This window comes from Zalophus californianus, chromosome 11 (assembly GCF_009762305.2).
Source record: "Zalophus californianus isolate mZalCal1 chromosome 11, mZalCal1.pri.v2, whole genome shotgun sequence".
Taxonomy (NCBI): domain Eukaryota; kingdom Metazoa; phylum Chordata; class Mammalia; order Carnivora; family Otariidae; genus Zalophus; species Zalophus californianus.
The window spans coordinates 93343564-93369517 of record NC_045605.1 but is presented as its reverse complement, the minus strand read 5'-3'; positions in this window follow the sequence as shown (position 1 = coordinate 93369517).

Below are 25954 nucleotides of genomic sequence, written 5' to 3'. Positions count from 1 at the left end.
ATTAATTCATATATTTTATTCAACAATATTTACTGAGCACCTTCTATATCCCTGTGCTATATTAGGTGTGGGAAATATGTACAGAGCATTAAGCATAATCCTTACACTTGAGGAGTTTTTAGAAAGAGGGCAAGGTAGACCCCAATGAAATAACAACATGAATAAATTTAAATCATGTATATAAACAGGAAATCATACATCTTACAAAGGAAATGAACAATGTGCAATGGTAGTATAAAAAAGGGTATTTGACCTCGTTTGATATGTCAGCAAAGGCTTTCCTGGGAAAAGTAGCATTTAATTTGAGAACAAAAGTGATAAGAAAGAATTGTGAAAAATGGTTGGTTATAAGAGGTGGTATTTAAAAATGGAGCAGCATGTGTAAAGCCCTGTGGTGAAAGAAAGCATGTTTTGTTTGAAGATTAAAAAGAAGGTCAGAGTAGCTAGAGCTTTGAAAGCTAAGGGGGTCATGGTATGAGATGAGACTGGGACAGGATTAGGGGCCTAGACCATGCTGAGCCATGTTAGTTATTTTAATTGTACCCCAAGAGCAAAGAACAAAAAAGAATCCAATGAAGGATTTTATACATGTGATAAATTACAGATTTGCATTTAGGAATCACTACTCTAGTTGCAGGGAAGAGACTTGATTACCTGGGGTTAGGTGGGGGTTTAAAAACATGAAAGAGGAAGGGGAGTGTTTTGATAGTCCAGAAAGATGGGAGGTTATTTGGGCCAGAATGGTGGTAATGAAAATAGAAATATTCAAGTTGTGTTTAGATGTGGCATTCAGAATTTGTTAATGGAGGTGGAAAAGGAGAGGGAGTTGTCAGAGATGACTCCCAGGTACTTGACATGCAGAAGAGGATGAATAGTAGTACCATTCATTGAGAGAAGGAGAAATAGAAAAAGATTTTAGAGTATAGAAGAGCCAGTGATTCCAATTTTAGATGTGTTCAGTTCAACCTATATGTAAATTGTCGAGAAGGTAGCTGGAGATAATGTATATCAAAAGACTCAGAGGAGAATTAGCAGTCATCAACATAAAGACAGAGGTTGAAGCTATGGCTATAAATGAGAACATTTTAATTTATTTACTCTATTTACAGATAAGACAGACAAGAGGAATCAAATGCTATTGAGAAAAGTGTGGTATTAATGGTGAGATAAATAATATATGGGGAGGAATAGGTTCATTTCTTTTTTCTTTTTTTTCTTTAAATTTTTTATTGTTATGTTAATCACCATACATTACATCATTAGTTTTTGTTGTAGTGTTCCATGATTCATTGTTTGTGTATAACACCCAGTGCTCCACGCAGAACGTGCCCTCTTTAGTACCCATCACCAGACTAACCCATCCCCCCACCCGCCTCCCCTCTAGAACCCTCAGTTTGTTTTTCAGAGTCCATCGTCTCTCGTGGTTCATCTCCCCCTCCGATTTCCCCCCTTCATTTGTCCCCTCCTGCTATCTTCTTCTTTTTTTTTTTTCTTAACATATATTGCATTATTTGTTTCAGAGGTAAAGGTCTGTGATTCAACAGTCTTGCACAATTCACAGCGCTCATCATAGCACATACCCTACACAATGTCTATCACCCAGCTACCCCATCCCTTCCACCCCACCCCCATTCCAGCAACACTCAGTTTGTTTCCTGAGATTAATTCTTCATATCAGTGAGGTCATATGATACATGTCTTTCTCTGATTGACTTATTTCACTCAGCATAACACCCTCAAGTTCTATTCCCGTTGTTGCAAATGGCAAGATCTCATTCCTTTTGACGGCTGCATAATATACCATTGTATATATATATCACTTCTTCTTTATCCATTCATCTGTCAATGGACATCTTGGCTCTTTCCACAGTTTGGCTATTGTGGACATTGCTGCTATAAACATCAGAGTGCAAGTACCCATTCAGATCCCTACATTTGTATCTTTGGGGTAAATACCAAGTAATGCAATTGCTGGATCATATGGTAGCTCTATTTTCAACTTTTTGAGGAACCTCCATACTATTTTCCAGAGTGGTTGCACCAGCTTGCATTCCCACCAACAGTGTAGGAGGGTTCCCCTTTCTCCGCATCCCCGCCAACATCTGTCGTTTCCTGACTTGTTCATTTTAGCCATTCTGATTGGTGTGAGGTGGTATCTCATTGAGGTTTGATTTGGATTTCCCTGATGCTGAGCGATGTTGAGCACTTTTTCATGTGTCTGTTGGCCATTTAGACAACTTCTTTGGAAAAATGTCTGTACATGTCTTCTGCCCATTTCTTGATTGGATTATTTGTTCTTTGGGTGTTGAGTTTAAGAAGTTCTTTAAAGATTTTGGATATAGCCCTTTATCTGTCATTTGCAAATATCTTCTCCCATTCTATCGGTTGTCTCTTGGTTTTGTAGACTGTTTCTTTGGCTGTGCAAAAGCTTTTTATCTTGATGAAATCCCAATAGTTCATTTTTGCCCTTGCTTCCCTTACCTTTGGCGATGTTTCTAGGAAGAAGTTGATGCGGCTGAGGTCGAAGAGGTTGCTGCCTGTGTTCTCCTTTAGGATGTTGATGGACTCCTGTCTCACATTTAGGTCTTTCAACCATTTTGAGTCTATTTTTGTCTGGGGTATAAGGAAATGGTCCAGTTTCATTCTTCTGCATGTGGGTGTCCAATTTTCCAAACACCATTTGTTGGAGACTGTCTTTTTTCCATTGGACATTCTTTCCTGCTTTGTCAAAGATTAGTTGACCATAGAGTTGAGGGTCCATTTCTGGGCTCTCAATTCTGTTCCATTGATCGATGTGAATGTTTTTGTGCCAGTACCATACTGTCTTGATGATGACAGCTTTGTAATAGAGCTGGAAGTCTAGAATTGTGATGCCACCAGTTTTGCTTTTCTTTTTCAAGATTCCTCTGGCTATTCGGGGTCTCTTCTGGTTCCATACAAATTTTAGGATTCTTTGTTCCATTTCGTTGAAAAAAGTGGATGGTATTTTGATGGGGATTGCATTGAATGTGTAGATTGCTCTAGGGAGCATTGACATCTTCACAATGTTTGTTCTTCCAATCCATAAGCATGGAACGTTTTTCCATTTCTTTGTGTCTTCTTCAATTTCTTTCATGAGTATTTTATAGTTTTCTGAGTACAGATCCTTTGCCCCTTTGGTTAAATTTATTCCTAGGTATCTTATGGTTTTGGGTGCAATTGTAAATGGGATCGATGCCTTGATTTGTCTCTCTTCTGTCTTGTTGTTGGTGTATAGGAATGCCACTGATTTCTGTGCATTGATTTTATATCCTGCCACTTTACTGAATTCCTGTATGAGTTCTAGCAGTTTTGGGGTGGAGCCTTTTGGGTTTTCCACATACAGTATCATATCATCTGCAAAGAGTGAGAGTTTGACTTCCTCTTTGCCGATTTGGATGCCTTTGATTTCTTTTTGTTGTCTGATTGCTGTGGCTAGGACTTCTAATACTATATTGAATACCAGTGGACATCCCTGCAGCGTTCCTGACCTTAGGGGAAAAGCTCTCACCTTTCCCCATTGAGAATGATATCCGCTGTAGGTTTTTCATAGATGGCTTTTATGATGTTGAGGTATGTACGCTCTATCCCTATACTCTGAAGAGTTTTGATCAAGAAAGGATGCTGTACTTTGTCAAATGCTTTTTCTGTATCTATTGAGAGGATCATATGATTCTTGTTCTTTCTTTTATTAATGTATTGTATCACGTTGATTGATTTGCGGATGTTGAACCAACCTTGCAGCCCAGCAATAAATCCCACTTGGTCGTGGTGAATAATCCTTTTAATGTACTGTAGGATCCTATTTGCTAGTATTCTGGTGAGAATTTTTGCATCCATGTTCATCAAGCATATTGGTATATAATTCTCGTTTTTGATGGAGTCTTTGTCTGGTTTTGGGATCAAGGTAATGGTGGCCTCATAAAACGAGTTTGGAAGTTCTCCTTCCATTTCTATTTTTTGGAACAGTTTCAGAAGAATAGGTATTAATTCTTCTTGAAATATTTGGTAGAATTCCCCTGGGAAGCCACCTGGCCCTGGGCTTTTGTTTGCTGGGGGATTTTTGATGACTGCTTCAATTTCCTTAGTGGTTATAGGTCTGTTCAGGTTTTCTAGTTCTTCCTGCTTCAATTTTGGTAGTTGAAACGTCTCTAGGAATGCATCCATTTCTTCCAGGTTATCTAATTTGCTGGCATAGAGTTCCTCATAATATGTTCTTATAATTGTTTGTATTTCTTTGGATGTTGGTTGTGATCTCTCCTCTTTCATTCATGATTTTGTTGATTTGGGTCATTTCTCTTTTCTTTTTGATAAGTCCAGCCAGGGGTTTATCAATCTTGTTAATTCTTTGAAAGAACCAGCCTCTAGTTTCGTTGATCTGTTCTACTGTTCTTTTGGTTTCTATTTCATTGATTTCTGCTCTGATCTTTATTATTTCTCTTCTCCTGCTGGGTTTAGGCTTTATTTGCTGTTCTTTCTCCAGCTCCTTTAGGTGTAGGGTTAGGTTGTGTATTTGTGATCTTTCTTGTTTCTTGAGAAAGGCTTGTATTGCTATATACTTTCCTCTCAGGACTGCCTTTGCTTCATCCCAAAGATTTTGAACAGCTGTGTTTTCATTTTCATTGGTTTCCATGAATTTTTTTAATTCTTCTTTAGTTTCCTCGTTGGCCCATTCATTCTTTAGTAGGATGCTCTTTAGCCTCCATGTATTTGAGTTCTTTCCGACTTTCCTCTTGTGATTGAGTTCTAGTTTCAAAGCACTGTGGTCTGAAAATATGCAGGGAATAATGCCAGTCTTTTGGTACTGGTTGAGACCTGATTTGTGACCTAGGATGTGAAAAATTCTGGAGAATGTTCCATGGGCACTAGAGAAGAATGTGTTTTCCATTGCTTTGGGATGGAATGTTCTGAATATGTTTGTGAAGTCCATTTGGTCCAGTGTGTCATTTAAAGTCTTTAATTCCTTTTGATCTTTTGCTTAGATGGTCTGTCCATTTCAGTGAGGGGGGTGTTAAAGTCCCCCACTATTATTGTATTGTTGTCAATGTGCTTCTTTGCTCTTGTTATTAATTGCCTTATGTAACTGGCTGCTCCCATGTTAGGGGCATAGATATTTACAATTGTTAGATCTTCTTGTTGGATAGATCCTTTAAGTAGGATATAGTGTCCTTCCTCATCTCTTATTACAGTCTTCGGTTTAAAATCTAATTTGTCTGATATAAGGATTGCCACCCCAGCTTTCTTTTGGTGTCCATTAGCATGGTAAATGGTTTTCCACCCCCTCACTTTCAATGTGGGGGTGTCTTTGGGTCTAAAATGAATCTCTTGCAGACAGTATATTGATGGGTCTTGTTTTTCAATCCAATCTGATAGCCTGTGTCTTTTGATTGGGGCATTTAGCCCATTTACATTCAGGGTAACTATTGAACGGTATGAATTTAGTGCCATTGTATTGCCTGTAAGGTGACTGTGACTGTATATTGTCTGTGTTCCTTTCTGGTCTATGCTGCTTTTAGGCTCTCTCTTTGCTTAGAGGACCCCTTTCAAGATTTCTTGGAGGGCTGGTTTCGTGTTTGCAGATTCCTTTAGTTTTTGTTTGTCCTGGAAGCTTTTTATCTCTCCTTCAATTTTCAATGAAGCCTAGCTGGATGTAGTATTCTTGGCTGCATATTTTTCTCGTTTCGTGCTCTGAATATATCATGCCAGTCCTTTCTGGCCTGCCAGGTCTCTGTGGATAGCTCCGTTGCCATTCTAATGTTTCTACCATTTTAGGTTACATATCTCTTCTCCCGAGCTGCTTTCAGGATTTTCTCTTTGTCTCTGAGACTCATAAGTTTTACTATTAGATGTCGGGATGTTGACTTATTTTTATTGATTTTGAGAGGGGTTCTCTGTGCCTCCTGGAGTTTGATGCCTGATTCCTTCCCCACATTAGGGAAGTTCTCTGCTATATTTTGCTCCAATATACCTTCTGCCCCTCTCTCTATTTCTTCTTCTTCTGGGATCCCAATTATTCTAATGTTGTTTCGTCTTATCGTATTGCTTATCTCTTGAATTCTGCCCTTATGATCCTGTAGTTGTTATCTCTCTTTTTCTCAGCTTCTTTATTTTCCATCATTTGGTCTTCTATATCACTGATTCTCTCTTCTGCCTCATTTATCCTAGCAGTTAGTGCCCCCATTATTGATTGTACCTCATTAATAACCTTTTTGATTTTGACTTGGTTAGATTTTAGTTCTTTTATTTCTCCAGAAAGGGTTTCTCTAATAACTTCCATGCTTTTTTCAAGCCCAGTTAGTATCTTTAAAATCATGATTCTGAACTCTAGGTCTGACATCGTACTAATGTCCGTATTGAGTAGGTCCCTGGCAGACAGTACTACCTCTTGTTCTTTTTGTTGAGGTGATTTTTTCCATCTTGTCATTTTGTCCAGAGGAGAAGAGTTGAATCAGAGAACAAAATGCTAACAGGTTACCAACGTCCCCAGAATATATACTCTAAACAAATCAGAAAAGACCTGAAACCAGGGGAAAAGAAAGGGAAAGAAAGAAAAAAGAGAGAAAGAGAAAGAAGATAACAACAAACAAAAACAGAACAAAACAAAAAAAACAGAATATGATCAAATATGGTCAGGCTGGTCATAGATGATTGCCACACACTAGATTTTGTGTGTATTTTGGTCTGTTAGAAGAAAGTGCCTCCCAAAATTTTAAAGAAAGAAAGACTTATACATGTACAAAATAAGGGTTGATACGATGGAGGGATGGAATATGACTCTAAAGATGAAAATTATAAAAAAATTTATAAAAGGAATTGATAAGATAACAAGTTGTTTGAAAAAAGAAAGAAGGGGATTTAAAAAAAAAAGAAAGAAAGAAAGAAAAAGAAAGGGAGAGAGAATGTGATCAGGCAGGAGACTAGAACAAAGCCATACACTAGAGATTTAGGGTATATTTTGATCTGTTAGAAGAAACTGTATCTCAAAATTTTTAAAGAGAGAACAACTTATATATATATATGCCAAAAATAAGGGTAACTACTATGAAGGGATAGAATATGACTCTAAAAATGAAAAATGAAAATGTTTTTTTAAAAAAGGGTTTGATAAGATATTGGTTGAAAAAGGGAAAAAGAAAAATTAAAAAGACAGTTAAAAAAAATTAACTTTGAAAGACTAAAGAATCATGGTAAAAGAGCCATGAATTCTATGTGCAGTATTCCCCTAGCCCTGGAGTTCTGCCGTTCTCCTTGATCGGTAAACTTGTTCTTGGCTGGCAGTTCTTGCTGATCTTCTGGGGGAGGGGCCTGTTGCTGTGGTTCCCAAATGTCTTTGCCGGGGGCGGAATTGCCCCACCCTTGCTAGGTCCGGGCTCGGTAATGTGCTCGGGTTTGCTCTTGGGAGCTTTTGTCCCTGTAAGCTTTCTGTACAGCTTTGGAGGACGAGAGTGACAATGGTGGCTTTCCAATATCCACCCCAGAGGAGCTGAGAAGTTGGGGCCCTGCTCCTCAGTGAGCCCCGAGAAAAGCTGTCAGTCACTCCATGCTCACCTGGCCTGTGACCGAGCATTTCTATCTCTGGCACCCAAATTGGTGTGGAGTCTCCAAACCCAGAAGATCCCTGTGGTGCACTCCCATGCCGCTCCTCCCGGGGGATGAAGGTGAGTGTCCCCGGATCTGCCACTTGTTGGGTCCCTGCTGGAGGAGCGGTGGCCCGACTGTGTCACGGATCACGGTTTATGGCAACCCCGAGCTGAGAGCCTGCGCCTCGGCTCCCTCTCTGCAGTCGCCTTCCTCGCTCCGATACCTGGGAGTTCTGCTGCACTCAGGCATCCCTGGTCCTTCTGTGACCCTGAGGATCCTGAGACCACACTGTCCCGCAAGGGTTCCATCCCCCACTTAGCCACTGGAGCGATGTCCCTCAGCGGAGCCGACTTCTAAAAGTTCCGACTTTGTGCTCCGCTGTTCTGTCACTTGCCAGAAGCGGCTGACGGAGGCCCCCTCCCCCGCCATCTATCCTCCCGAATATCTCCTCAGATTCACTTCTCTGCACATCCTACCTTCCAGAAAATGGTCGCTTTTCTGTTCAGAGAGTTGTTGCTAGTCTTTTCTTCGATCTCCTGTTGCATTCCTATGTGTTCAGAATGGTTTAATCCCTCTCCAGCTGAATTCCTGAGACCAGCCGAAATCCAGGTCTCGTACTCATCCACCATCTTCCTCCGCCCAGCCGGAATAGGTTCATTTCTATGAAATCAGATGAGAATGGACACTGAAGCATAGGTGAGTTGCCTACTAGAGAAAACACATGTCTTCAGTTATAATAAGAGAGGGGTGAAAGGGCTCAGGGAAAGAGGGTAATCTTGTGAACTGGTAGTGAGATATGAAGCATTCCTGTCTTACAGCAGACATTTCTCTTTGTGTCAGGCAATGAGAGTGAGGTGAGGATATACATAAAGTTTTGTAGGGGAGCACAGAAGTTTAACATAATTGTGGGAAATGGAAAAGATCTGTTGTCTAGAGAAATATCTGATTTCAAGCACAGATTAAGGCCTCTTTTAATTTGAAGATCATGGAAAAATTGCAGCATCAGTTTGTTCTTTTGTGCAGTTTTCCCAAGCAGTGTTCAGTTGCTTGGGTGAAAACAGAAGGAAAGGGAATGTTTAGTGTCATTTAGGGTTGATATTTTTCAAAGTGGGTTTATAATAGAGAAGAAAAGGTGTTTAGAAGGACTGTTTTTGAAAAGGTGAAACAAAGAACCTAAACTGCATAATGAGAGAATTAGTATAAGGGGAAAGTTATTAGATTGGGAAAAAGTAAAGGGAGTTAATAGTCTAGGTATAAAGAGGTCAATTGACTAAGCAAGCTGGAATAATAGGGAGCTGTGAGCGTAGAGACTGGATTAAAGGGTTAAGAGTGGATTTTTAAAAGATTTATTTATTTGAGAGGGAGAGGGAGCAAGTATGTGTTGTGGGGGAGGGGCAGAGGGAGAGGGAGAGAGGGAATCTCAAGCAGACTCCCTGCTGAGCACAGAGCCCAGGACAGGTCTCAATCCCTGAGATCATGACCTGAGCCAAAATCAAGAGTTGGCCACTTAACCGACGAAGCCACCCAGGCATCCCAATGAAATCAAGAGTTGGCTGCTTACTGACTAAGCCACCTAGGCACTGAGCCATCAGGTACCCCAAATTCCTTACTAAAGTAGGAAGGAGGTGCTCGGCAAGATGGCGGAGGAGTAGGAGACCTGGATTTCGTCTGGTCTCAGGAATTCAGCTGAATAGAGATCAAACCATTCTGAACACCAACGAACACAACAGGAGACCGAAGAAGAGAGTAGCAACAACTCTCTGAACAGAGAAGCGACCACTTACTGGATGGTAGGACGTGCGGAGAAATGAATCCGAGGCGATATTCGGGAGCATAGACGGCGGGGGAGGGGGACTCCGTTGGCCGCTACTGGCAAGTGATAGAGCCGCGGAGCCCAAAATTGGAACTTTTAAAAGCCAGCTCCAGGTGCCTGTGTGGCTCAGTTGGTTAAGCGACTGCCTTAGGATCAGGGCATGATTCTGGAGTCCTGGCATCGAGTCCCTCATCGGGCTCCCTGCTCAGCAGGGAGTCTGTTTCTCCCTCTGACTCTCCCCCTTCTCATGCTATCATTCTCTCTCTCTCAATAAATAAATAAAAAATAAATAAATAAATAAAAGCCGGCTCTTCTGAGGGACGTCGCTCCAGTGGCTAAGCTGGGGGTGGAACCCTCGCGGGACAGTGAGGTCTCAGGACCCTCGGGGTCACAGAAAGACCGGGGATGCCTGAGTGCAGCAGAGCTCCCAGGTGTCGGAGCGGGGAAGCTGGCTGCAGAGACGGAGCCGAGGCGCGGGCTCTCAGCTCGGGGTTGCCATAAACTGTGATCTGCGGCCCAGTCGGGCCACTGCTCCTCCAGCAGGGACCCAACAAGCGGCAGATCCGGGGAGACTCCCCTCCCTCCCCCAGGAGAAGCAGCACGGGAGTGCACTGCAGGGATCGGCTGGGTTTGGAGACTCTACACGGGGTCAGGTGCCAGAGATAGAAATGGTCGGTCACAGGCCGGGTGAGCACGCAGTGCGGCCGGAGACCAGGGAGATGGGAGTGACTGCTTTTCTCTGGGGGCGCACTGAGGAGCGGGGCCCTGACTTCTCAGCTCCTCCAAGTGGCGATTGGGAGGCCACCATTTTCACCCTGGTCCCCCAAACCTGTACCAGAGCTTGCAGGGAACAAAAGGTCCTGAGAGCAAACCCGAGCAGCTTGCTTAGCCCGACCGACAAGGGCGGGGCAATTCAGCCTCGGCAAAGACATTTGGGAACCACGGCAACAGGCCCCTCCCCCAGAAGATCAGCACGAACAGCCAGCAAGCCAAGACCAAGTTTACCGATCAAGGAGAATGGGAGAACTCCAGCACTAGGGGAATACTGCACATAGAATTCATGGCTTTTTTTTACCATGATTCATTAGTTTTTCAAAGTTAATTTTTTTAAACGGTTTTTTTTAATTTTTCTTTTTCCCTTTTTCAACCAACATCTTATCAATCCCTTTTTTTAAAAAAACGTTTTTTATTTTTCATTTTTAGAGTCATATTTTATCCCTTCATAGTAGTTACCTTTATTTTTGGCATATATATATATACGTTGTTCTCTCTTTAAAATTTTGAGATACAGTTTCTTCTAACAGATCAAAATATACCCTAAATCACTAGTGTATGGCTTTGTTCTAGTCTCCTGCCTGATCACATTCTCTCCCTTTTTTTTTCTTTTTTCTTTTTTTTTAAATCTTCTTTCTTTCAATTACTTTTATAAAATCTTTTATAATTTTCATCTTTACAGTCATCTTCCATCCCTCCACTGTTTCAACCCTTATTTTGTATATATAAGTCTAGCTTCCTTTAAAATTTTAGGAGGCACTTTTTTCTAACAGACCAAAATACGCCCAAAATCTAGTGTGTGGCACTGATCTATGCACTAGCCTGATCATATTTGATCATATTCTGTTTTTTTTTGTTTTGTTCTGTTTTTGTTGGTTTGTATCTTTTTCTTTTTTTTTCTCTTTCTTTTTTCTTTCTTTCCATTTCTTTTCCCCTGGTTTCAGGTCTTTTCTGATTTGTATAGAGTATATTTGCTGGGGACGTTGTTAACCTGTTAGCATTTTGTTCTCACATTCATCTATTCTCCTCTGGACAAAATGACAAGACGAAAAAATCACCTCAGGAAAAAGTACAAGAGATAGTACCGTCAGCCAGAGACCTACTCAATACGGTCTTTAGTACGATGTCGGACCTAGAGTTCAGAATCATGACTTTAAAGATACTAGCTGGGCTTGAAAAAAGCGTGGAAGTTACTAGAGAAACGCTTTCTGGAGAAATAAAAGAACTAAAATCTAAGCAAGTCAAAATCAAAAAGGCTATTAATGAGATGCAATCAAAAATGGGGGCACTAACTGCTAGGATAAATGAGGCAGAAGAGAGAATCAGTGATATAGAAGACCAAATGATGGAAAATAAAGAGGCTGAGAAAAAGAGAGAGAAACAACTACAGGATCACGAGGGCAGAATTCGAGAGATAAGCAATACGATAAGACGAAACAACATTAGAATAATTGGGATCCCAGAAGAAGAAGAAAGAGAGAGTGGCAGAAGCCATATTGGAGCAAATAATAGCAGAGAACTTCCCTAATGTGAGGAAGAAATCAGGCATCAAAATCCAAGAGGCACAGAGAACCCCTCTCAAAATCAATAAAAATAGGTCAACACCCCGACATCTAATAGTAAAACTTATGAGTCTCAGAGACAAAGAGAAAATCCTGAAAACAGCTTGGGAGAAGAGACATGTAACCTACAATGGTAGAAATATTAGATTGGCAACAGACCTATCCACAGAGACCTGGCAGGACTGGCATGATATATTCAGAGCACGAAACGAGAAAAATATGCAGCCAAAAATACTATATCCAGCTAGGCTGTCATTGAAAATTGAAGGAGAGATAAAAAGCTTCCAGGACAAACAAAAACTAAAGGAATCTGCAAACACGAAACCAGCCCTCCAAGAAATCTTGAAAGGGGTCCTCTAAGCAAAGAGAGAGCCTAAAAGCAGCATAGACCAGAAAGGAACACAGACAATATACAGTAACAGTCACCTTACAGGCAATGCAATGGCACTAAATTCATACCTTTCAATAGTTACCCTGAATATAAATGGGCTAAATGCCCCAATCAAAAGACACAGGCCATCAGATTGGATTAAAAAACAAGACCCATCGATATGCTGTCTGCAAGAGACTCATTTTAGACCCAAAGACACCCCCACATTGAAAGTGAGGGGGTGGAAAACCATTTACCATGCTAATGGACACCAAAAGAAAGCTGGGGTGGCAATCCTTATATCAGACAAATTAGATTTTAAACCGAAGACTGTAATAAGAGATGAGGAAGGACACTATATCCTACTTAAAGGGTCTATCCAACAAGAAGATCTAACAATTGTAAATATCTATGCCCTGAACATGGGAGCAGCCAATTATATAAGGCAATGAATAACAAGAGCAAAGAAGCACATTGACAACAATACAATAATAGTGGTGGACATTAACACCCCCCTCACTGAAATGGACAGATCATCTAAGCAAAAGAGCAACAAGGAAATAAAGACTTTAAATGACACACTGGATCAAATGGACTTCACAAACATATTCAGAACATTCCATCCCAAAGCAACGGAATACACATTCTTCTCTAGTGCCCATGGAACATTCTCCAGAATTGATCACATCCTAGGTCACAAATCAGGTCTCAACCGGTACCAAAAGATTGGGATTATTCCCTGCATATTTTCAGACCACAATGCTTTGAAACTAGAACTCAATCACAAGAGGAAAGTCGGAAAGAACTCAAATACATGGAGGCTAAAGAGCATCCTACTAAAGAATGAATGGGTCAACCAGGAAAGTAAAGAAGAATTAAAAAAATTCATGGAAACCAATGAAAATGAAAACACAGCTGTTCAAAATCTTTGGGATGAGGCAAAGGCAGTCCTGAGAGGAAAGTATATAGCAATACAAGCCTTTCTCAAGAAACAAGAAAGATCACAAATACACAACCTAACCCTACACCTAAAGGAGCTGGAGAAAGAACAGCAAATAAAGCCTAAACCCAGCAGGAGAAGAGAAATAATAAAGATCAGAGCAGAAATCAATGAAGTAGAAACCAAAAGAACAGTAGAACAGATCAACGAAACTAGAGGCTGGTTCTTTCAAAGAATTAACAAGATTGATAAACCCCTGGCCGGACTTATCAAAAAGAAAAGAGAAATGACCCAAATCAACAAAATCATGAATGAAAGAGGAGAGATCACAACCACAGCACATACAAACAATTATAAGAACATATTATGAGCAACTCTATGCCAGCAAATTAGATAACCTGGAAGAAATGGGTGCATTCCTAGAGATGTATCAACTACTAAATTTGAACAAGGAAGAACTAGAAAACCTGAACAGACCTATAACCACTAAGAAAATTGAAGCAGTCATCAAAAATCTCCCAAGAAACAAAAGCCCAGGGCCAGATGACCCCCAGGGGATTTCTATCAGACTTTTAAAAAAGAATTAATACCTATATTCCTGAAACTGTTCCAAAAAATAGAAATGGAAGGAAAACTTCCAAACTCATTTTATGAGGCCACCATTACCTTGATCCCAAAACCAGACAACGACCCCATCAAAAAGGAGAATTATAGACCAATATCCTTGATGAACATGGATGCAAAAATTCTCACCAAAATACTAGCCAATAAGATCCAACAGTACATAAAAGGATTATGCACCATGACCAAGTGTGATTTATCCCTGGGCTGCAAGGCTGGTTCAACATCCGCAAATAAATCAATGTGATACAATACATTACAAAAGAAAGAACAATAATCATATGATCCTCTCAATAGATGCAGAAAAAGCATTTGACAAAGTACAGCATCCTTTCTTGATCAAAACTCTTCAGAGTATAGGGATAGAGCGTACATACCTCAACATCATAAAAGCCATCTATGAAAAACCTACAGCGGATATCATTCTCAATGGGGAAAGGTGAGAGCTTTTCCCCTAGGGTCAGGAACGCTGCAGGGATGTCCACTGGTATTCAATATAGTATTAGAAGTCCTAGCCACAGCAATCAGACAACAAAAAGAAATCAAAGGCATCCAAATCGGCAAAGAGGAAGTCAAACTCTCACTCTTTGCAGATGATATGATACTGTATGTGGAAAACCCAAAAGGCTCCACCCCAAAACTGCTAGAACTCATACAGGAATTCAGTAAAGTGGCAGGATATAAAATCAATGCACAGAAATCAGTGGCATTCCTATACACCAACAACAAGACAGAAGAGAGACAAATCAAGGCATCGATCCCATTTACAATTGCACCCAAAACCATAAGATACCTAGGAATAAATTTAACCAAAGGGGCAAAGGATCTGTACTCAGAAAACTATAAAATACTCATGAAAGAAATTGAAGAAGACACAAAGAAATGGAAAAACGTTCCATGCTTATGGATTGGAAGAACAAACCTTGTGAAGATGTCAATGTTCCCTAGAGCAATCTACACATTCAATGCAATCCCCATCAAAATACCATCCACTTTTTTCAACGAAATGGAACAAAGATTCCTAAAATTTGTATGGAACCAGAAGAGACCCCAAATAGCCAGAGGAATCTTGAAAAAGAAAAGCAAAGCTGGCGGCATCACAATTCCGGACTTCCAGCTCTATTACAAAGCTGTCATCATCAAGACAATATGGTACTGGCACAAAAACATTCACATCGATCAATGGAACAGAATCGAGAGCCCAGAAATGGACCCTCAACTGTATGGTCAACTAATCTTTGACAAAGCAGGAAAGAATGTCCAATGGCAAAAAGACAGTCTCTTCAACAAATGGTGTTGGGAAAATTGGACAGCCACATGCAGAAGAATGAAACTGGACCATTTCCTTACACCACACACAAAGATAGACTCCAAATGGTTGAAAGACCTAAACTTGAGACAGGAGTCCATCAACATCCTAAAGGAGAACATAGGTAGCAACCTCTTCGACCTCAGCCGCAGCAACTTCTTCCTAGAAACATCGCCAAAGGCAAAGGAAGCAAGGGCAAAAATGAACTATTGGGATTTCATCAAGATAAAAACTTTTGCACAGCAAAAGAAACAGTCCACAAAACCAAAAGACAACCGACAGAATGGGAGAAGATATTTGCAAATGACATATCAGATAAAGGGCTAGTATCCAAAATCTATAAAGAACTTATCAAACTCAACACCCAAAGAACAAATAATCCAATCAAGAAATGGGCAGAAGACATGAACAGACATTTTTCCAAAGAAGACATCCAAATGGCCAACAGACACATGAAAAAGTGCTCAACATCCCTCAGCATCAGGGAAATCCAAATCAAAACCTTAATGAGATACCACTTCCCACCAGTCAGAATGGCTAAAATTAACAAGTCAGGGAACGACAGATGTTGGTGGGGATGCAGATAAGGGGGAACCCTCCTACACTGTTTTGGGAATGGAAACTGGTGCAGCGCCTCTGGAAAACAGTATGGAGGTTCCTCAAACAGTTGAAAATAGAGCTACCATAAAATCCAGCAATTGCACTACTGGGTATTTACCCCAAAGATACAAATGTAGGGATCCGAAGGGGTATGTGCACCCCAATGTTTATAGCAGCAATGTCCACAATAGCCAAACTATGGAAAGAGCCAAGCTGTCCATCGACAGATGACTGGATAAAGAAGAGGTGGTACATATACACAAAGGAATATTATGCAGTCATCAAAAGGAATGAGATCTTGCCATTTGCAACCACGTGGGTGGAACTGGAAGGTGTTATGCTGAGTGCAATAAGTGAATCAGAGAAAGACATGTATCATATGACCTCACTGATATGAGGAATTCTTAATCTCAGGAAACAAACTGAGGGTTGCTGGAGTGGTGTGGGGTGGCAGGGATGGGGTCGCTCAGTGATAGACATTGGGTAGGGTATGTGCTATGGTGAGCACTGTGAATCGTGCAAGACTGTTGAATCACAGATGTGTACTTCTTAAACAAATAATGCAACATATGTTAAGAAAAAAGAAAAAGAAGAAGACAGCCAGAGGGGAAGAATGAAGGGGCGTAAGTCGGAGAGCGAGATGAACCATGAGAGATGATGGACTCTGGAAAACAAACTGAGGGTTCTAGAGGGGAGGGGGGTGGGGGGATGGGTTAGTCTGGTGATGGGTATTAAAGAGGGCACATTCTGCGTGGAGCACTGGGTGTTATGCACAAACAATGAATCATGGAGCACTACATCAAGAACTAATGATGTAACGTATGGTGATTAACATAAGAATAAAAAATTTAAAAAAATTAGGAAGGAGTTTTGTATTAAGAAATATAAAGATGATGTTGTTTGGTCACAGTGTTGGGTGAGGTGGAAGGTAGAAGTGAGTTTAGTGTTTTTGGAAATGGAGCTGTTTCAGGTGATGATAAGCTCTAGTATGTGACTTTGAGAGCAGGTGGTTGAGGTGTCATGTTGGAGAAAATCATCAAAGTTGAGGAGCTCGAGAATGTTGAGGCCAGTGGTCTGAGTGGGTTGAGCACATGAATGACAATAAAGATAAAAAGGAAGAATTTTCAAAATGTCAAGTTCTCTGTTGCAGGAGAGGGAAGAACAGGGCTACCAAGAATGATGGTACTAGGAGAGAGGAAATGTTAGAGCCCAGTGGCTATCTCTGGCAAGGAGCAGACTTTTTATAAGACATTGGTGAAGAGTTTCATGGATGACTAGCCAATCCCATTTCTTTTTCTTGGTCACGTAGAGGGACAGCAGTCCTTCTCCTCCCTTGAAGCTAGATGGGGCCATGTGACTGCGTTCTGTCCATTGGTAGACAAAAGGAAATGATGTTGTCAGTGTTTTAACAAGATGCTTAAGTAGCCAGTATTATCTTCCCTTTGATTTCTTCCTTTTTTCTGCCTCAGTTGGATGTTTTCAGAATTAACTTACACTGTAAAGTAGAAGGACCAAAAGATGGAAACTGACTGATTTTTGAGTCACTTCTCAGAAAAGAAATGTTCAAACTTCATTTATTGGACAGGGCAATGGTGTGATCAAGAATAAAAAGCCTCCCAAAGGGAGGAGTCCAAAGTGCATGGAGAACCATGGGCAAGAGGTGTGTCCCAGAGAGCAAGAATCATAAAACCTAGGGTGGAGATTTTCATTGTGTTTTCCCAGCAACACTGCAGAATTGTTCAGACCAGTGAGTGGTGAATTTTTCATTCTTCACCTTTCCAAATGGGAATATTTACTGCTAATATTCTGTCCCTGTTTCACTAGTATATGTGGTGTGTTCATTTATGTGGGTGGGGAGAAGATCACTTATCCTTTTAGTCCAAAGCTTATAGGATCATCATAAACCACATCCAAAGATGACAGAGATGGCTGGGCCTCATGCACTGATTCCAGAAATTTAGCCAGAGTCAGTGGCTGAATGGAGACTGGGTTCTGTTATGTTGAAGGAGTGAGAATTTTCATATGTGTGGAAGGAATATTGAGACAGATATTTATTGACCAGAAGGTTTGACTGTGACAGACACTGGCTGACCCTCTCATCAATTTTATGTCCTTTTGCTAGGCATGGAAAAAGCTAGATTTCCCAATTTTCTTTGCTGTTAATTAGGAGCAAGTTAGTTAGGAGCAAGCATTAGTTATGGTCAAGTGAATGTGGGCAGAAATGATGTAGGCAATTTCTAGGTCTGAATTCTCAAACCATTGAAAACTCTTTGGCCCATTATCTCTCTTCCCAGTTTTGTGGATGGAAAAAGGATTCTGAGATGACAGTGATATGTGATAGAAGACAACAGGATCTGAGTCGCCACTTAGAGGAAAGCTGCCAGGAAACCTTAACCTTCAGAACTGAATGCGGCAGGAGAGAAAACAAAGCTTTTTTTTTTTTTTAAGATTTTATTTATTTATTTGACAGAGAGAGACAAAGCAAGAGAAGGAACACAAGCAGGGGGAGTGGGAGAGGGAGAAGCAGACTTCCTGCTGAGCAGGGAGCCTGAAGTGGGGCTCGATCTCAGGACCCTGGGATCATGACCTGAGCCGAAGGCAGACGCTTAATGACTGAGCCACCCAGGTGCCCCCCCAGAAAACAAAACTTCTATTATATTAAGTCACTGAGAGTGTGAATACTTGTTCAGCAGCTGGTATCTTTGATCTTGAGCAGAATTGGATTAATACCATAAACAATTTTTCACAAATATATGGCACTGGCTTAGCAGTAGAAAGCAAACAGGGAAGACATGGTATTGGAAGAAGGTACGTCATGTTCTACTGGGAGAAAACATTTGGAAGTTTGTCACTTTTGGTAACACTTTGGAGGGAGATGGTTTACCCAACTGACCTGCCACGTCTAGTGGAAGAAATTTGAAAAATTCTTATTATTCATGTTAGTTGGCTGTTATGGACAACATTTAGCAAAGTGTTGTAAAAAAGGGATGACATGATGAAAATTTGGCTAGTCTTGGGCGCCTGGGTGGCTCCTAGTTTCCCACAGTTAAGAGGTAGCCTTCAAGCCTGAATTGCCTCAAGAAGGTCATACTAATCCTATGTTCGATGTGACCACATAGGGTAATGGGAAGGAGAATATTTTCCAAGAGAAGAACTTGAGGTCATGGGGAGCTATGACCAAAATAGATCTTTCTGAAGAATAGAACCAGTTCGTGGAATCTCCACTATGTCCCAGAAAAGGACAATTCCCAGGGTTTTTTTCCCTAAATTTCCAAAATTACTATGGACCTGTGACTACTGTGTGTTTCTTTGTCTCTCCATGCCTTTCTTTTTGAATGGAAGTGTCTGATGTGGATATCCTGTCCATATTCCAACATTGTATATTGAAGTGAGATATATATTTTATCTTTATGGAAAAGAGCTTCCTGTGGATTTTATGTGGAGGAGTAGGAATCACATGGAGAACCTGACTTTGGGGTAGACACAGTGACCAGACAGTAACTTAGCCAGTCTCTTTTAGGAATAAAAAATGTATTCTGTGTGTTGGAGAGAGGATAAACATGGATATTTGTGTGACCAGAATATTGAGTTGTGGCAGATACTCTTTTTGGGTACTATTTTCTCTTATTGGGAACCCTAGGAGTCTATATTTTAGAACCACTATTTCAGTTCAGTTGGTATCATATGACTGAGTATGACTATTAGAATGTAAGCAGAAATAACATGTCATATGCTGATTGGGGCGAGTAAGGGTATAGTGCATATTCCCTCAGTTTTTATCTCTCCTTGTTGGCTGAATGATACCCAGAAGATCTTAATGTCCAAAGAAGGTAGAACAACCACAAAGAAGTGGGTGATTTGGGGGAAGTCTCTTGACCTTCTCATCAGACTATTTTGAATGAGAAATAAACTTTTGTGCCACACTGTAGCATTTCAGAATTTCTTTGTTACTGTGGCTTATTCTAGCCTCTCCTGACTGATACAGGGGATTAACACTCTGTGAATATCAAGGCTTAATGGAAAGGAAAACAACTCTGTCCTCAAATTTATAATACATGAACTTTGAGAGAAGATATAATCATCACGGGGAATTATATGTTTAAGAAAAAGAAATGTTTTCATTAAAGCAGGAAGTAAAGAAAGAGCTAAGGAAAAGATCAGGGGCACCTGGGTGGCTCAGTTGTTAAGCGTCTGCCTTCGGCTCAGGTCATGATCCCAGGGTCCTGGGATCGAGCCCCACGTCATGGCTCCCTTCTTCGTGGAAGCCTGCTTCTCCCTCTCCCACTACCTCTGCTTGTGTCTCCTCTCTCGCTGTGTCTCTCTCTGTCAAATAAATAAATAAAATCTGAAAAAAAAAAAGCTAAGGAAAAGATTAAAGATAAAAATGAGTTTATTTCTTATAGAGTAGTGTTTCAAGATAAGAGAGTGAAAAGTTTGGACAGGTAAGCATAGGGTGTAACTAGTTAGAATCAAGTAAATATAGAGCATCTTTATAGTAGGAACTCTAAAGACAAGAGGGCCAGAGTGATGGGATGAACAAGCATGAAAGGCTGGATAGGCCCAGTTTATACTGTTGGTCTAATTAAACTGTGGCTACCAGGCCTAATTGCTGGAGGAATTGTGTGACTCCATCTGGGGTGGACGGCTGCCAGCCCTTTCTTTCTCAGTGCCCCTGAAGCCCAGGGTGGTGGCAGGCCCTGCAGCTGTCATGCTTGAACAGCATGATGACAGCAGCAGTGATTTTGATTCCTGTATTTTGTTTTCCTCAATTCTTGGATTGACTGCCTTAACCCTTCTCTGGAGGCTATGCAAAGGTCAATGTGTCATTGAGATGGTCATTGGTTTCTTGAAGCATCTTCCAGTCAATCATCAACTTTGCTTTGATGCCATTAGAAATCCCTGGTTATGACAACTGTTTCCTGAAGGTATTGTTTTTGATAATCTTAAGCTGGAGAAGAGTTTTCAAAGGGGACATGATTCCTTTCACGCTTGTTTTTCTCTTAAGGCCTTAAGTTTGATTTCCTTCTAGCTTTATGCATCTTCTATTTCTCTAGAAAATTTGAGAATGACATTGTTTACCACATTGCATAGTGTTATCTTTATTGAGGGCTTGTGTAGAAAATCTCTATGATCTTGGTGTTAGTACAAAGTGATTTTCCTGGAAAACTAGAGTGTTTTATTCTGCTATAGATAATGTGAATCATATCATGTTTACCGATGGTGTTGGTGGCTAGTTTTCATGTGAATCTATGGTTTATCCCTTGCATGGAAAGTATTTTGGGTACTAATCCCACCTTGGGTCCATCTTTTTTTTTTTTTTTAAACTTTAATTTTTCCTATTGTCTGGAGTTCTTCAGTTTTAATTTATGTTTTAAATGGCCGCATGGAGCACTGGGTGTTATATGAAAACAGTGAATCGTGGATCACTACGTCAAAAACTAATGATGCATTGTATGGTGACTAACATAACATAACATAACATAACATAACATAACAAAATAAAATAAAATAAAATAAAAGCCTCCATGGATATATTAAGGTGAATTTAAAGATTTTATTTATTTTATTTATTTTAGAGAGAGGGAAGGAGGGGGTGGGGGAGGGGAGCGGGAGTAGCAGAGGAAAAGGGAGAGAGAATCTGAAGCAGACTCCCTGCTGGGCATGGAGCCCAACACGGGGCTCCGTCTCACGACCCTGAGATCATGACCTGAGCTGAAATCAAGAGTCGGATGCTTAACTGACTGAGCCACCCAGGCGTCCAATTAAGGTGACTTTTAAGACTTTTATGGTGGTTGTAGTGTCAGAAAGAATGAAAGAGACATAAGAAAGTAAAAGAAAGGAAGTTAGGACTAGAGTAAGAAGGAAAGAATAATTACTGTCAGCGTTTTGTTTATATTTCTTCAGACCCTGCTATTTTAGTGGGGCTCAGCTGAGTTCCAACTGCTAGTATCTGTATCTGTGGTGAGGTCACTTTCTGGAACTGCAGAGGGCCATGATGCATATGTGTGTGGAAGGCTAGAAATGTCAGAGAATTAGCTTCCCCTATGCAAATGTCTTTATCAGTGACTCTCAGGTCAGTATATAAATACCCCACCTCCCTCACCTGTTGCTGGGGATATCTATGAGTTGTTTTGCATCATTTCCCAATTTGCCCACTGGAGGAGCTCTGGTCACTCACTGTTTTATTGAGGTGCTTTTTCTTCCATGTGTCTCTTCTCCATTCTCCTATCACTTTTCCCTTCACTTCTCAAAGACATCCTTGCGTGCAAATTCTTGTGTCAGGTCTACTTCTGGGGAGACCCAACTAACACAGAGAAAGAGGAAGAGAAGAGGAGGGAGAAAAGGAGAGGAGAAGGGAAAGAGGAAAAGAAATAGACATGGGGAGGAGGAAGAAGGGAGGAAGGAAGACAGAAGGAGAAACAGAGAAAATGCATATTTTATGAGTAGTATAGGTTCATTTTGCTACTTGAAGGATCCTCACTCTTTAGGTGAAGTGTTTTTATAGCTATAAGTATGTAATTTTCTCTGTTAATGAAGGCATACAACTAAAATGATTTGACTCACTTGCTTCGAGGTTTAAGGTAGTGAATAAACACTTATACAAGAAATTTCTCTATTTCATTAATTAGTATGTAACTCTAAAAGCTTATCTGATTGTTTTTATTTATTGTTTTTATTTGTACTCTTTTTCAGAACCTTAATAAGAACTAATCTCATACCCAATCCCTCTCTTGCATACTCTGATAAAGTGTGATGAGCCAGGTCCTGCCACTCCCTAAAAACCTCATTCACACTTAGTTCTCTCTTCAGTACAGGTACAATTAGAACCATATTCCTTTAGCATTTAACAAATCCTAGGTAATAAAAAGTCTTAACCTATGAATACAACTTCAAGTATTATATATATATATATATATATAATACACACGTACATACATATATATAAATATATATATACACACACACGTACATATATGTGTATATATATATGTATTTTATATATATAAATCTCCAATTTTTGTTACACATTTATTCTGAACCCAGCATCGATGCCTCAGGATGCAAAAATGCATAGTACATGGGCAACTTAAAACCAGTTCAAAAAAAGAAGATACCACATATATTTGTTCATTTGTTCATTTTTCAGAAACAGAGCACTGAATTAGTTGCTGTGAAGAATACAAAAATACATCAGACACTATTCTAGCCAATAGAAATACATTATATATGGGCAACTGAAGACTGATCCAAGAAAGCAACAGTATTTGTAATATCCCACAACTGGAAACAAGCCAATTGTACTTCTACAGAAAAAATGGATAAAGAAAACAGGGTACATTCATGCAATGAAATGTGATATAGTAATAAGATTATATAAACTACAAAAACATGAAATGACATGGATGAATGTTATACATGTAAATTTGAGCCACAAAAAAAAAAAAAAACAGATACAAAATAGTACATTCATTTGATCCTCTTGATATAAAGTTCAAAATTAGGCTGTGTTGAAATCGGAACTGTAGATTGCCTTGAGGATGAGGATAGTGACTGAAAGGGAATATGAAGTTACTTCTGGTATTCTACTAATTTCTTTCTTGATCTTGATTTTAGCCAAATGGGTGTGCTAGCTTTGTGAATATTTACTTATCTATTTGTGTACTTGTGATTTATGCACTTTTCTTTATATATGATACTGAAATACGTATAGATACATAGATAGATACAGATATAAATAAATCAGACATTTTTGCTTTGAGTTTACATCTGCTAGGGGAGATGTGGAATATAAACATATGCCTTTAATTTCATAACCCATCAATGCAATACAGCAAAAGGTCCTAGAATTATAGATGACCTGCAGACTTTGCTCTTTGGCTTACAAAGAATCAGAAATGCTTAAAGGAAGTAATGAACACATTTTGAGATTAGTCTGGAAGGATAAGTAGGGGCTGCCATGTGTGTGAAGAGTGGAAGGGCCTAAGTGGAGGAAAGATAAGAAGAAATGTGCAGGTATATTCTACAAATAAGTTGCCTTTGGTGTCTGGACATTAGGAGTTGTGGGAGATAAACCAAATGAGAAGTTGATGCTGGATGATGGAAAGATTTCAACAGTAGACTGAGGAGTTTGAATATGTTTGGTGGAGTGCCAATATTTTTAAGCATAGTTGACATGATCAGAACCATAGCTGGAAAGAATGTGAAGACACTGAGAAATATCAAAGGTTGGCATGAGGGAATCCTGGATGAGGGAGGCCAGAAATGGTATATGGAAAAGATACCACTTCATTGGAGTTGACAGTTGATTTAGGTGACAACAAGGACCCTAAATTGAACCTATATTTTTATGTTTGAGTGAATAGGGTTTGAAGGGAAGGGAATTTTGTGACTCCATTTGGAGTAGATTGTGTTTGAACAATTAGTAGGTTATTTAGAGGTTGAGCATATGCTTTGTAAACACAGGCCTGGAGCTCATGAGAAAGGCTGAGATTTGAATTTGGGAGTCATCTGCATAAATGTAATTGAGGTAATAATCAAAGACCAAAATGAAGAAAAGAAAATAAGCACTATACTGTATCACTCTAACTTTACATCCAATAATGTAGAGGATTAAAGTGAAAGTATTGAAAAAATAACTACTATTATGTACAACAGTAGCAAGAACAATGATACTGTGCAAGTTTCTTGAGTATGGGGAATGTGTCTTGTTAACCATCATATCTCCAGTACTTTCACAGTTCCTGGCACATAATAAATGTGTTTTTTAAGTTGATAAGTTACATTTTCATTGTACTTTACCATTTTTAAGTTCCATTATCAATATCCTCACTATCTCAACAAATTTATACCAGAATATAGTATGTAACCAGAATATAGTATGTAATAGTATGTAATATTATATTTCTATACTTATAAAGAATATATTTTCCCTGTATATTAAAAGGGAATCATATTTTCCTCAATACCTTCCTATAGATAATGAACCACCTTTTCCCTTTTATCCTGTTTCTAGTATAAGTCAGATACAGTTTACAGTGACCATCATGGGAGAAATTCTGAGAAGAAGGAGAAACATAGCTGGCCTCACTTCACAGAGTGTGTGTTTTGTTACACTGCAGACCAACATCTGGTAAAACTCAGTGCTGAAATGCAGTTTGCACTTCCGTGGTTGTATTAGAGAGGTTCCTGCATGGTGTTACAATGCAGTTTTTGCAGAAAAATAGTTTTAACTATATGAACTTCACAGGGATATTGTGAAGGGTCAGTGTGGTAAAGCTTGTACACACAAAGCACAAACTTGCCAACACTCAGGAGAGGTGACACAAATGTTAGTTTCCTTATCTTTATTAGCAAATTCATCAGTCACCTGGGTAAGAGCAGTAAAACTCTTCCAAGAATATCCAAGGCAAATCCCCTAATGAAGGAACATAAAGTTACTGGCAGCCCAGGGACACAGATCCTAATTGGACCATAGCTCTGGTGGTATAAATTCTTGACTTACCTTGAGTTTGGAATGCATAGGTGATAGATCATTACAGCTGCTACTTGTTAGGATCCTAATGGTAGACATGATTTCTAAGCAGAAGTCTGTTCTTCTCTTAAATGCCAAACCTACAACATGAGTGGTAATAGCATGCATTTGATTTTCTGATGACAAAAATATCCACAGTAAACACTGGTCATATTCTAATCCCTTATGAGAAACATTATTGCAATCTCATTCTATTTTTTTAAATACTTAGCCTTATAATCTCTTTGCATTATAATGTCAATCAGAGTAAATATTATAGGACTGCATTCCAATTTCCACATTCATCCAGACAAACAAGAGTTATAGCAAGGAAGACACCACTTCGGTATTATGAATTATCCTCAGATCTTCTATTCATCCCTTTGACATTCTCTTAATCATCACTGGAGGTCTCATTGCTCTGCCTCTGAGCTTCCATTTGTTCTGCTCTTTATCCTAACCAATAAAGATAAATGGATAGATGACTAGATAGGTAGATATAAATACATATATACTATATGTATGTGATATGCAATATAGTTTATATACAAGTGTTATTTTCTTCATGTTTTTATTTTGCAAAAAAGAACCTAGAACATATTATTCTTAGATCTAGTAATTTCATGTAGAATATTATTTGCAAAACACAGACAAATTATAATCTCCTTTACTATCCTGAAGATTCTGTAAGGCTTATAGGACACATATATTCCCATCTGACAGGTGGAAGGCTGAGGTTTATAGATTCTAAGTGACTTGCTGAAGTTCACACAGTCTGTGGCAAATGACTAGGTCTTGTTTCAATTAGGGTGTTTTTGTAGAAAGCAAAACAAACCTACCTAAAGGGAAAAATGA